The sequence below is a fragment of the Acomys russatus genome, chromosome 13 (genome assembly GCF_903995435.1).
Source record: "Acomys russatus chromosome 13, mAcoRus1.1, whole genome shotgun sequence".
NCBI lineage: Eukaryota > Metazoa > Chordata > Mammalia > Rodentia > Muridae > Acomys > Acomys russatus.
This window is the reverse complement of record NC_067149.1, coordinates 38,645,186-38,659,430: the sequence shown is the minus strand read 5'-3', so window position 1 is coordinate 38,659,430 and position 14,245 is coordinate 38,645,186. Positions and strand designations below refer to the sequence as shown.

Sequence of the window (14,245 nt, the reverse complement as noted above, 5' to 3'; positions counted from 1 at the left end):
AAAGGCATTTCAGGCAAAAAGAACACTGTGGGGGAGGAAAAAGGCAGATCAGGGCCTGTTTGAAGAACTAGACTCTGTATGCCTTGGTCTGTAGGTAGGTGGCTACAGAGAGAAATTGGTACTTTGATAATGACAGAATGTAGCAAGCATATTGAAAACTGAATGCTCCGAAGTACTACACATTTTCCTAAACACTATATATTCATGGAGTAAATGCATATGTTTGCTAGCAAACTGAAAGCTATGCAGAGTAGAATTTTTATAAGCTTGAAAGAAAAGTCCATAATTCAATATTTTCCAAGTCCAGTCCTGCAGGCACAGCTGATGGCAGTATGACTTCTGCAAAACTTCTTGCAAAAAAACATCTCCGTATGTAGTAGGAAGCAGGGCTCCCTTTAGACTAGAGAGCAAATGTTATCTCTGAAGAGCACTGGGAACCAGCAGGACATTTGTGCCTATCATAGGCCCTGGGTTTCATCACCCACACTGTAAGGACACAAAACAAGACACTGTTGGCTCCCAAGTGTGCTATGGAAGGAATAAAGCAGTATCCTGAGAAAGCAGTTCCATAGGACCTTAGTGGTCCCTGGCAAGTCTCAAGTTGACAAAAGCAGGCTGAAATCTACATATCAAGAGAAATACAAATACTCCACTTTACATTTCTTTCTCTCTCCATCTTCCCCTCTAATAACTACCTCCCATGACCCTATTGACAGCTTCCAATTGCTAGTGATGGCTTGTGTGATGTTTGGTCCCAGGGATGAACACAGGGCCTACTGTGTGCATTAAAGCAAATTCTCCGTCACCCAGCTATGACCCCAATTCTTGTTCTTTATTCCTTAATGTTCTTTTTCTCCCTTGAAAACATAACTAACATAGTGGCCTTCAACCACAAACTGATTGCCTAGAAATATCTAGCTTTGAGTCTGTTATAGGGAAAACAAAGTACAATCCTTTACAATCATGTGGCAGCATCTATGCTTTGTAAGAACGTCACACTGTAACTACTCAAGATATATCAGGTAAGCCCTCAAGATAAAATTAGCTCAACACTGATAGAAATAAGGCCCCTCTTTAGTATCACTACTGAACTTCCTTCTATGATACTGCATGACAAAGCTGTTGCTTCCTCTCAAAATAGTGTTGTGTTTTAGTTTGGCTTTTCTGTTTTATTAATCTTTGGCTTACTGTTGGCCAATAGCTGTTGTCACCTTTAGCTACCTTAGATGTCACAGAATTAAATGCAGAGATTTATTTTCACTGCTCCAAGACTTGAGGAGTCTTTTTGCTTTGGGGAGGTAGGCCATCGTCTCAAGGAAGTTAGTTCTGCAATTAATATTCCAGGGAGTCAGGAGCTACTGTGATGGAATGCATACGTAGGTATAGCTCTTGCCGGCACTGGCATTTACTAATAAGAAAGATACATAAACAAACTAAACACATGGCCCCTCGACCTTTGGAAACTAAGAAGGGAGAGAAACAGGCCAGACATACCACAATGCTGTCTCTGAAAACTGAAGCAAGAGTCATATGCCGTCATACACACCTTTTTATTTTGCTAGCTTACAAAATCAGCTTATTCATACATTATGATATTAAGCAACTACAAATTCAACCAAGTAGAAGCTCAAGTTCTATCTCCTGACCATGGTGCAGATTATAATAAGCCTTTATACATGGTAAGTGGTTAACTTAATGTGGCAAAGTAGGCTTGTCCTCTAATAAAGTCAGAAAGAAAAAAAAAATACAAGTATAAAAGTTTCTTTTCTCATATCAGGACCTTCACTGGGTGTGGAGGTAAGAAGGCAACTTTGTATGGTGAGCACCCTCCTTCTACCTTTACCATGAGCTCTGGGGCTCAAACTCAGCTCACCAGTACTATACCACAAGTTTCTTTACCTGCATGCTAATGAGGAAAACTGGCCAATTATTGGTAAACTGCACAGATGTCTTAGACATATACCATGGCATGGTATATATCACACCATAGGAAAGGCACAGAGATTTAACATGTTTATGATTTGTTAATGTTCTTGAGGGCTCAATTGCCTGGAGTCTAGGAAGATGCCTCCCTTGGTATAAATGAAACACAGCCACTGTGCCTCTCCAGTCTTACCCTACAGACAGAAGCATAGCTTCTCATGACTCAGCACTCCCCGCTTTCCTCTCACTGACCCTTATCTGGCTTGGAAATTGTTTACAAGCCATCCTTACATATAGCCTGCAGCTGATGAACTGACGGCCATTCCTCCTGATTTTGTAGGTACTGTGTCTCTGAAGTGACTCCTATGCCACCCATTTCCATGAGTGCAGGCAGAAGCCGGGCTCCAGCAGGGGCGTTACCCAGGAACCATCTTCACTTGCTCTGCTCTGTTCCTTTCTTTTGTTCCCAGAATATTTCCCTTCATAAGCCATGCAAGGAAACCTGTGGCTTTGCTCCCTTTTCTAAAGACTGTGTGAGAAATGGAACCACCAAAAGGGTATCTTCCCAGCAACCAGTCACCTCACAAAGCTTTATTATTTTTTTCTTAAAGATGAATTTTATATACTAAGTCTTCCCTCCCCTAGGAGACTGTAAGCAGTAGCAATGAAAACCCTGGTAGGAACTAGGGCGATTCTGTGATAAATCCTGGTTTAAGGGGATACCATCTTATGTAAATTTCAGCACGTAATCTACCCCAAATATTTACTCTTTTAATCTATAAACTGGATCAAAATAGTCCTGGCTTCTGAGATGTATTGTACAACTCCTGTCATGTGTCTAGCAGAAACCCACTTCTAACTACAGCACTGGAAACAGCAATTTTCTAATCCTTCTGTTGGTGAAGAAAGAAAGAAAACATTGCATAGTGTCCCTGTAAGAAATATTAACAAACTGTTTCAATGAGTTCTGTCCATTGACTATTGACTCTCTGTTTACTTTGTTTGATTTCCTTTGGTTTTGGTTTTGAGTCATGATTTCGGTTTTGTTTGCTTGTTTGTTTGTTTGTTTGTTTTTCTGCCTAGCACTGCCTGTTCTGGACTTGCTTTGTAGAGGACGCTGTCCTTAAACTCGCAGATATCTGTCAGCCTCTGCCTTCCTGAGTGCTTCTGCTTTTCTTGAAGCCATGTAATACTTTGGTAGAAGTCATCCACATTAACATTGTCACATGGGGCCTGAGTACAACCAGGCAACAGCACAAGACACCAGCACCTACAGCGATGACTCTGGTCGTTGATTTAATTAAGGAGCGGTGAACAGAGCATCTGTGAGAATCCCGTATAACCCAAAGTGAGTCCCAGCATGCTGAGCTTAGCAAGGCTTATGTGGCTTTCCTTGTTTTTCTGTTTTAGTTCTATAAATGAGATACAAATTTGTGATTTAACTTTCTAAAAATTTACATTATTGTTTTTACTATTGTAATTTATTCACATTATAATCCCCTCACACTTATCTATCTTCCTGCTTCTTCTACCTTCCCTCCCTTTTCCACCCCATTCTCCTTCCTTAGACTTTTGACAGGTGGGCTCCTCCCCCACCATCTGCGCACAGCCTATCAGGTCTCATCTGGATAGCCCGCATCCCCTTCCTCTGTGTTCGCACAGGGCCTCTCTGCCAAAAGGCTGTGATCAAATCTTGGGTGCCAGAGTTCATGTCAGAGGCAGTTCCCCCTTCCCTGCTTCCCCATGTGGAGAAAGAGTTGTTTATTAGACACATCTGAACAGGGTCCACGTTCTCTACTTGCATTGTTCTTAACTGGTGTATCTGTTTGTGCAGGCCCCATGGGTCCACATCTTTTAAAAGTGAGTTCCCTAATATTTGAATAGATTATTTCTCTAAATACCAGTGTCAGTGTGATAGGATTTTGTCAAACTTGAATTTGATTTGAAAGTATAACTGCTGGAAGCCCAGGGATGCTAACCCATGCCCTGAAATTAAGAATGTAGAATTTTTCTCAGTTCTGATTCGTTATGCGTAAGAATTGAGAAAAACACAGAGATTACAAATAATTAAGGGATTATCTGTTTCTCAAGAAGAAAAATTATGTTATTATTTGGGAGGATTTGTCACAGAATGGTTTTGATAGCTGTCAAATTCATCAAGAAACTGAACTTTCCAGTGAACATATATTGTATGAGTACACATCAGACAGGAGACTATCAAGTTTATAGGTAGAATTATGGCCAGAGACCTCATCTAGACATAAAGAAGATTGTCATTAGAAGAATTCCATCAACATTTAAAATGTTTTATCTATCTGAGCATTTGCTACACACACACACACACACACACACACACATATATGTGTACCTGTGTGTGTGTGCCTGTGTGTGTGTGCCTGTGTGTGTGTGCGTATGTATGTACTATATTATCAGCCTGATGCCCGTAGATCCAGAAGAAGGTGTAAGGTACCCTTGAACTGGAGTTACAGATGATTGTGAGACACCATGGAAGTGATAGGAACTGAGCCTGAGTCATGTGTGAGAGCAGTAAGAGCTTTTAATTGCTGAACCAATATGCTCCTCATACTGTCCGTCAGCGGTGATTTTCACTCACTCCTTTCTTCCTCTCCTTCTTTAGCCTCTTCTTTGTACCTAATCTGGTTTTCTGATCATCTTCTATCTATTCCTACCATTTCCTTTAATGACTGCACCAAAAGCTCACTAAGAGATCTTTTCCAAGAAGATCAATAGAAACGCCTGTATACAATCTATCAAGTGGTACGTTTACTGGAAAGTGTGAATTTGCCCAGTAAAACCTGCCTTTTCCCCACAAGGGCAATACAAATGTAACAGATGTACATTGATACTATCTCTGGGCTTCAAATGGGATGTATTAGGAGGTGTATTTGTGGACTATTCACAAGCTAACACATTATAATGAATAAAAGGATAAATGCATTGTAGAGTTTTGCTCAGCAAACAAATCACTGAATATATGAGTGAGAATTCAGTTCCCAAATATTAAGCTGAGGGAAAGAAATTTTCTCCATCCTTTCACAGACAAGCATTATTTCATACAACAGGATTCTATGACACATAAGAAGACCAAAAGGCAGGACTCAGGTAGTGTAAGATGAAAGTATGATCCTGTGTAACGGCACACTGATACATGCCTATGGCCTCAGCAGTATAAAGGATAAAATGGGGGAAGTTCACATGAGTTCAAGGACAGCTTTGCTGTATAGCACTTTCCAGGCTAGTCTGGGAATATATATCATAGCCCTGTCTCAAGAAGCAACGCAAAATAAAAAATGACATTCTGAAAGTTCAGTAAGTGAAATAGCATTAATCTCCTTAAAGATGGTAGGACTTGTACTAGGAGGCAAAGTAAAGGGAGCCCATGTAGTATGACGTTGTTCAGCATCTTCTGGAAGGGCCTCAGCGTGCCATGGGGCACTGAGCTGGAAGAGAGTGACATCAGTACCAGGTGGATAACGAACAGGATGCTGAGTGAGTGCAGAATGAGATCCGGGATCTGTGTCACATCATCAGTACAGCTGGGGGCGGGGTAAGGGAAAAGGAGATTTTCTCCACAACAAGTGTTACTGCTCAGGCCTCTGAGACCATGTCAGGTGCAACAAGGGACAGACCTGAATAGGATGAATAGGGTGGCTGCTTTGGGAATAGCCAGCAGCTCACTCCTGAGGATCTGCACTGCGAATAGCAGAAACTATCTGTGCCTGGGCCAGCTCTAGTGGTGATTGCAGTGGTTCTGTGGTGACTGCCTGGCTGGCCATTGAGTTCAGGGGTCCAGAGATGGACCCCAGAAAGAAGGGAGGCCTTTCTTTCCCAAGTGCTACAGCTTTGAAAAAAACAGCCAGTCTCAGACATCCTTCAGTGAAGTAGATGGTGCTCACCACTTAATTTCATGTGAAACAGGGACTTATAACCCTTGGTCAGTAAGGAGAGGCTTTGAGGAGGAATGTGCCTCATTAGCTGGGATATAGGATGCTGGCGATGCAAGGGGAAAGATAACAAGTGACAAGCTCATGTGACTGACCAGCTGTAGCTACCTGGGGATTGTCATGTGCTAATGAAGCAGGCACAGAAACAAGGAGAGAGCTTGGCCCCATACCTTCTATTCTCAAGATGACATTTTTAATCTCATATTTGAGATATCCTAGGTTTGGACCTGCTGTACCTCATTAGTCTCATACCGATTCCCCTGGAGGCATAGTCCATGAGCCCCATATTATGATGTGAATCTACTATCTCAGTTTTTTGTGACAGCTATATTAAGACATAAATATGTTAAAATTTGTTGGGTAGCATGTGTAAGATATGGATAACCTCACCTCTTCAAATGTCAACTCTGGTTTTAAAACACTCAGTAATAACCAAAGCCATCAGGATACAAAACATTCAATCTTGAGACCGTAGGTAAACATTCTTGCTGTCAAGTCTGATGACTAGAATTGCATTCTCAGCCCCTGGATATTAAAAGTAAAAAGTGATCCAAGCCCCGATGGGGTGTCTTCTGGCCTCCACATCTGAGCTATGGCACATGCATGCCCTACCTCTTTCTCTTTTTCCCAAATATAATTTAAAAATTGTGAAGCATAGGGTTTTAATCAAAGTATGTATCAAAACAACATTGAATGAAGTGTGGATGGTTTCAGTGTTTGCTTTAGCCATGAGAAATTGAGGACTCTACTGGCTTTTATGTAAAATGTTACTTCAGGCTGGTAGAAACTAACTACAATCATTTAAGTTGCTAGCCAATCCTGGGACCCCTTTTTTTCCCTGTAGGACAGATCACTGCTTCAATTGGAAGAAAGTCAGGGGTCCATTAACTATCTCAGAAACTTCTGTCTCTGGTGTACACTGATGTAGCAGCATATAAAACCTCACAGGGGAGCCAGGGACAATGCTTTCCTATAATCCCAGAACCTGGAAAGGGAAGTTAGGGCAGAGACTCAAGGCAAAACAATTTTCTATATCAAGCAACAGATAATAAAATATAGTCAGGCTTTATAAACTCTGAATAGCCCCTTTTACAGCTAAGTGGAGAAAAGCTTTGAGTTAGAGTTACAGGAAGGGTCGCTTTAACTTTAACATTCCAATTAACCCATGGAAAACAGCTGATATCACAAACATGGTGATCCTGAAAAATACCCATTTTTTAATTTATATGGTTTTTTCCTTCCTTTTCCAAATGAGAGATTAAGAAACAACCTAATTAAATAATGTTGCAGAAGCCTTTTCCACTTCCCAAAGTTTATAAACAGCTTTTCTCCCTGCCGCCCACTTGGATAACTATATGTTCCTTAAATTTTCACATTTCTTTCTCCTTTATATTTGGAGTTGGCTTTAATAGATGTTAGCATTTACATTTTATTGTTCAATCTCAATCCAAAATAATTATCCTCCTTTTCCTTATTTTTGTAAAGGAAGGTAGGCTACTCATGTGTTCAAGCTAGCCTTGAACTCTGTATAGCCATGGATGGCCTTAAACCACTCTCAACTCTACTATCTCTATTTGTCATGTACTGGGATTTCAGATATGAGGCACCATGCCTGGTTCACTATGGTAGGAAAGCAGTTGACTCACCGAGTGGCATTTCCTAACCTCTTGGATGCCTACAAGGAAGTTTGTTGGCTCTTGGATGGGCCCAAGCTGTCGTTTTGTTCTGTTGACAGCATCCTTTGCCTTACAGAAGTGTTTCAGTTTCAAGAGGTCCCATTTACTAAATGTTGACCTTAAAGCCTGAGATGCTGGTGTTCTGTTCAGGAAGTTTTCTTCTATGCCAATGAGTTCAAGGCGTTTCCCATGTTTTATTCTAACAGATTTTTACACACAGAAAAGGAAATGCATGCAAGCACATAGTATACATAAATTAAACAATTGTATAATTTCTGTTGGCCTTTGGGACACATGTGCAAACTGATATGCCTTCAGATGTAAAATAAGCCTAATATCATAGAGGATAGTGTTATTACTTCATGTTTATACCTGTGTAATTTTCCATGTAAAGCAGCATATGCCATGACTCACATGATAATCTGTTAAGATTAATCTTGCTTGTCAATTTGATCTGATCTGAAGTCATCTAAGACAGATGGCTCCGGGTGCATTTGTGAGAGTGTGTCCTAAAAGCCTTAACTGTGGTGGAAGCCCCTCCCCAAGAGCAGGTTGCACTTTTCCACCTCAGACCCCATAAGAGGAGTTCCAAGAAGGAAGTGGTCAATTTTGGTCTATATACCTTTGAACTTTGCTGGTGAGCACATCTACCATGTTCTGTTGCTCCTGCTGCTATTGTCACTGCTCTCTGCCACCAGATATCAGATTCTTAGATCTTTCAAGCCAAACTGAAAACTAATGGCTCTCCAGAAATCTCCTAGGCCTTCTACATAATATTGAGACTATTAAAGCATTCAGCTTCCAAGACTGAGCTGCTGTTGTAGTCTGTCTCTCCAGTGTGCACACAACCATTGCTGATCCAGTTAAAAATTCTCACATAATACAATCTAATACATTTCCTTTATGATACACATTATTTCCCTTGCTCTTTCTCCAGAAATATACTCATATTTAAGGAATGAGTCGGAGCACTTTTCCTCATCAAAATGTTCTCACATTTCTATTCTTCTCTGTCATCTGTGATTTTTCACATTAGATGTGTGACTATATCTGGCTTATTGCATGATATATCTCAATATTTATATTCCTGTTTTATATACTTTTGAAGCTGGTAACACAAAATTTACAGAATACTACAATGAAAGAAGTGGCTGTGCCAATGAACCTGAAGAATTTCACTGCTCTCCTATTAAATACGATTATGGGTTCAACAACCAAACCTATTGCTTAAAAAACAGCAGGGATCATTCCAGAAAAGGGGACAAAAGAGTGTGAGAGCCAGAGGTGGTGGAACATTGCAAGGAAGCAGTGTGTGCTGCATACAAAAAAATCAGTTCTACATAAGAACTCACAGTTGTAACAATATGTACAAAGTCTCAAGCCAGACCAAACCATAACAAAGTGAGGAGAGACAGGCACAAGGACCCACCAGGAGACAATTGAAAGCTGCTGAGAGAAGGAGAAAGTGTTTTCTTCAAGAATGCTGACCCTGGTGGCTTAATGGTACTCCACCGGAAGGCCACACTTCCAAGAGAATATGGACATCACAAAATGATTGGACTCCTCAGTAGGGAGGTGGGGACAGAAAAAAATGTCACAAAGTTGAGTAAGTAGCAAAGTGAAGTGGATTTGAAAGAAATGGGGAGAAGGTAGGCAGGTATGACCAAAACACATTACATGAAAGTCTCAAAGAAGTTAAAAAGCAAACAAGCAAAATAAGTCCAACCAAAAAAAAAAAAAAAAGCAAAACCAAAACCAAAACCAACTGCAGCAACAAAAAATCAGGCACTGTGGACTGTTGTCCTGTCAATATGTTATTGTTGCTGACATTTGTTATGTCTTCGCTCACTGAGCAAAGGTCCAGGCAATTAAAGATGGATGAAGTCATCATAACAAAACTGGAGTTAAGAGTCAAATGATTTTGTGGAGCTCTTCATCTCTTCAAACTTTTTATTTTTATAATAAGCAAACATCTATCAAATCTTGAATGAAAAAATGAGCTCTTTTTTTTCCAAAAGCACTTTTTTTATCATGGGCCATGGAGGTAGGTGGGTTTGTTTGAGTATTGATTGATTGGTTGATTGTTTTTCATGTATCTCAGATTTAAATCTCACTGGAAAAAAATCATAACTCCTAGGAATCATTCGAATTTTCCTTGAAATGAGCCCTCCTTGTACTCACTTCTCAGGGCTATTGCATATGGTAGAAGCAAAAACAAAAAACTAAAACAAAAACAGGAAGCAAATAAAAACCCAAAACAACAACAACAAAACAAACAAACAAAACCCCAGTCTTTTATCCAGGACCCATGCTGATTAGAGGATGTGCTGGCCAGCTTGCTGCAGAGCAGCACAGGATCTTGGAGGTGAAGAGCTAAAGGCAATGTCAACATGCTTTCTTTGGAAGACTTGTTGGGGACAGAGAAGATGCCAGAGCATCCTCGTTAATGGTGTGCATACATGTAAGCAAAATCAGGGTATTCCTACGCTCTTCTGAAAACATGGAGAAATTGCAGTTTATAAAACTATCTTGGCTGAAGAGCCAGAGGAGTACTGCCAAATGCTGGTGAAATTCTCTTGATTTGTCAGGAATATTGGGCAGCTAGCCCAGCCATAGCAGATCCTTCCATGGCTTGGATCTTGTCACAATTAAATTGAAAGGAAGAGAAATAACATCCTCAGATAACATACACCATGGCCTTTTACTCTGTAAATGAAGAATAAATACAGAGGGAATATAAGAGATTATCAAATACTGATGTCATAGATGCGGGCACGTTGGTACAAAGTAGGTTTTTATGTTTATATATACATTATTCGTTGCTGGGTAAATAGTTCCCTTGGCAGTTAATGTGTTTGTCATACAAGCACAAGGACCCAAGATTAGATCTCCAATATTCATGTGAAACCCAGAAGTGATGGAGGCATGTACTCCTAACCACAGCATTTCATGGAGAAGGTAAGATCTGTGGTAAGAAGTAAGGTTGTGATGCAATTGAGGAAGATGCCATTCACACATAGATGGATGCCCTGTACAATACACACACACACACACACACACACACATCAATGTCAACCAAAGGTTCAGATGTTGGCAAAACATATTGAAAATATGAACCTAAAAGGTAAGCATGTCGACAATTAATTCACTCTTCTCTTATTTCTCAGTCAAAGGTAGTGCTGTATCCTATGAATATTTGTGAGATAGTCTAGAGGATGGAGCTGGTGGGAGAGGCAAAAACAAAAACAAAACCATATAAGATGCTGGAGAATGGAAACCTTATTTCTCCATATAAAATATGCTGAATTTAGATCATTCATATTTTTGGTTAGGTTCAGCAGTGTGGCTGGACTTATTTCTCTTTTTTCCCCTCCACTCTTTCTTAGGAATGGCACTTTGAATGCATAGCCTCAATTTTATTGTTCCATCTGCTGTGAAAGTGAAACAGCCTCATTCTTCTTTTTTCATGATAATGCACAATGATATTATCCCTAGATAGCTATGACATTTTCCTCATGGCACTGCGAAAAATCTGCACATTTCCTTGGAGGGCGGCACAAAGATTTTTTAGGAACTGTCACTCTTCTATCATGTTGGAATGTCGTATTTAGCAACGTTTCTTTCCATCGCATTGTCTTGAGACACAATTGTTTGCATGTGTTTGTGGTTCATGTGCATGTCTATGTCCCCATTCTGGTATGTGGCCATACATGCATGTATGAGTGGGTGTGGGGTTCTGAAGGTGATGTCAGGCACCTTTATTGACTCATCTCCATTTTTATTATCAGGCACGATCTTTTGCTGAAAATTCCAGAAGGTTGCACTACCGCCTCTCACATTCTGGGGTTACATTCTAGCTTTTTGCTGGGTTCTAGGTATCAAAGCTCTCATCATCACACTTGTGTGGCAATTTCTTTATCCATTGAGTAATCTCTCCAGCACCTATGAAATTTTGTTTGATGTTTTTCTTTTCTTTTTAAGAAGTTCATAATGTTGCTTTGGGTATGATATCATAAATTTGTATATCCCTATATATACACAAAATAACATTTTTTTTTCTTTCAAGTAGTTACAAAACTCTAACGAAAATGGTAATTTTCTAAAATATAATGCCCATAGGGTTAGTAATCATCAAATATGGATGTCATATCTATGTGACATCCAGGGCTCAGGAAGAGAGGACTCAAGTGAGGCTTTTGCATTTCTCACTTCTTACCCCAGACCCCATGCCTCATTCCCTGTTCCACAGAGTCACCTGGATAAGCCTTCTAACCCACCCCGTTCACAAATGGGTCTATCTTCTGATACCACTATCAGTTTTAGCATCTAGTATAATCTCCTTTCCATACAGGACACTTTGTGATGTAACTAACCCCTTTCAGTCATATTTTGTATCAGACCTTTATGTGGCCTGTGGTTCCTCATCCACAAAGGCAGAAGATAACTTAAAATTTTATTAAATTCCCATAATTCCCAGGCAAAGAGGTACACACAAGAGACAAATAAGCCCCGGTAGAACCAGTGGGAGGTCCTAGAGATGGTGTTCATGTAATGTTGGCTCGCCAGAGGAAGGGCTAAAGCTCATCATGGTGAAATAGACATGGCCAGCATAGTCAGGAAGCAAAGGAAGACAAATGTGGATGCTCCGCTTGCTTTCTCCCATTTGTACACGTTGGGACCGTAGCTATTGGGTGAAGGAGCTACCCACACTCAAGACAGATCTTACCACCCTTTAAATGAATTGAAATCCCTCACAGACATACACAGAGATGTGTGTCCACTGTGATTATAAATCCATGCAAGTGGACAGTCAACAGTAACTGTTACAGACAACTCAGACCAGCGCAGACTGTATGCAGTGTGCTAAGAATAAATGACAATGCAGTGGAGTTTGTGTCTTCCACATCTCCATATTAGTGTCCTTTCTATTGCCATCCTAAGGTACCATAATCAAGGCAACTTAAGAAAAAAAGAGTTTATTTGAGGCTTAGAGTTTCAGAAGGTGAGTCTATGGCTACTGTGATGGGATGCATGAGAGGAGGCAGGCATGCGTGGTGCTAGAGCAGGAGCTGAGAGATTACATTCTGCTCCACAAGTAGGTGGCAGAGAGCTAAGGCCTGGGCTTTTGAAACTTCAAAGCCCTCCATCCCCCTAATGACACACTTCCTTTGGTGAGGACACACTTCCTAAATACTTCCAAACATTTCTACCAACTGGGGACCAAATATTCAAATATATAAGCCTTGGAGGACATTTTTGTTAAAACTACCCCCCCCAAACACACACACACACACCCAAGTCCAGATAGTAAAGCTTTGGTCCCCAGAGATGATGCTTTTGAAAAGCGACAAAAAAAAATCTTTAATAAGTAGATCTCAGTGGAGGTTTGAAGTCACTCTTTGTGTACCTGTAAAGAAAAGTACAGGACCCCAGGAACCCTTATCTTTCATTTGCCTACTAGCAAGTGCTCTTTCTCACATGCTTTCACCATAGTGGTCTCATCTGTGGCACAGAACAAAGGAAACAATCAACTCCAGACTGAAACCTAAAGACCTATCAAATATACTCTGTATAAGTTACTGCAGGTATTTCTTATAGTGAATAGAAAGCAATGAGCACAGAGAGCCTCTATACCAAATTAATATTCAAGGAAATAATAAGGGTCAATAGAAGTCAGTCAGCCAAACACCATGATCATGGCTAGACTCCAGAGGAGCAGAGAGTCTTCCCTGTGCCTTGTAAACAGGGAAATGTTAAGTGAAATGTGATGACGTCAATCAAGTCAGAGTGTAGAATTGTCTCAAGAGTCATTGGGCAACTGTGTCACTGTGTCTGCCATTTTGTTCTTCTGTCTACATCTCTTAATCCTCACTGTCCACCCAGTTAGCTCTCAGGCATCACCCATTGCACAGCCTCCTGTAAGAAGTTCTCTCAAGTGACACAATGTAACTACAGGGCGATGTCCACTGAGGCTCCTTTACTTGCTGCCTCATAGCACAGTATTCTATGTTCTGCTCTCATTGGCTTCTTTCTGACTGCTTCACTCAATCTGTACACTCTGAGAGTCAGGGTATGGGATCCCCATCCTCTATTTATTTGTAAGCACAGACTGCTTGTAGCACAGAACAAATTCACACATTTTTTTTTTTTTGAGTGAAAAGGAGTAGAGACTGTTAAAATCAGATCTGTTATTATTGCAGTGCATCTGTAAATGCAGTGGCCTATTTTGTAAGATAGGTGACCAGCTCTGGGCACGTATTAAGGGAATAAATTAATTCAAAACCTCCCAAAGAAAACACAGAAGTGATTCGTGGGATTATTATCTCCTCAAGATAACACAGAAAAACACCAGTGACAGAGGCACAGCCTGATTTGTTTTTAAAAAAAAAAATCTACACAGGCTGTGTAACCTTCTGGGGAGAATAATTAATTAGGTTGGATCAGAGAGAAAATAGAAAGAAGTGCAAATATTTAGTCCCTTTGAGTAAGAGGACTGGGTTCAGTGTGATGTGCAAAGCCTACTTGAGGAAATCTTTGGAGGCACGATTCACCAAAAAGGAAACAGAGAGCCGGTTATCAGCAGAGAAATTCTTTTCCCTTCACATAATATTTCCACTTAGACATAACCTTTCTTTGCATATAGAGGAAAAATTAATTGTAACCAGTATATTTAGAATATGA

At 40.4% G+C, this 14,245-nt stretch overlaps 1 protein-coding gene across 4 annotated transcripts in view; it reads right to left on the bottom strand.

The window, feature by feature from the left end:
- The window catches only part of Grm7 (glutamate metabotropic receptor 7), a 901,188-nt gene that overhangs the window by 434,963 nt on the left and 451,980 nt on the right, over positions 1 to 14,245 (bottom strand). The gene's annotated exons all lie outside the window — the stretch shown is intronic.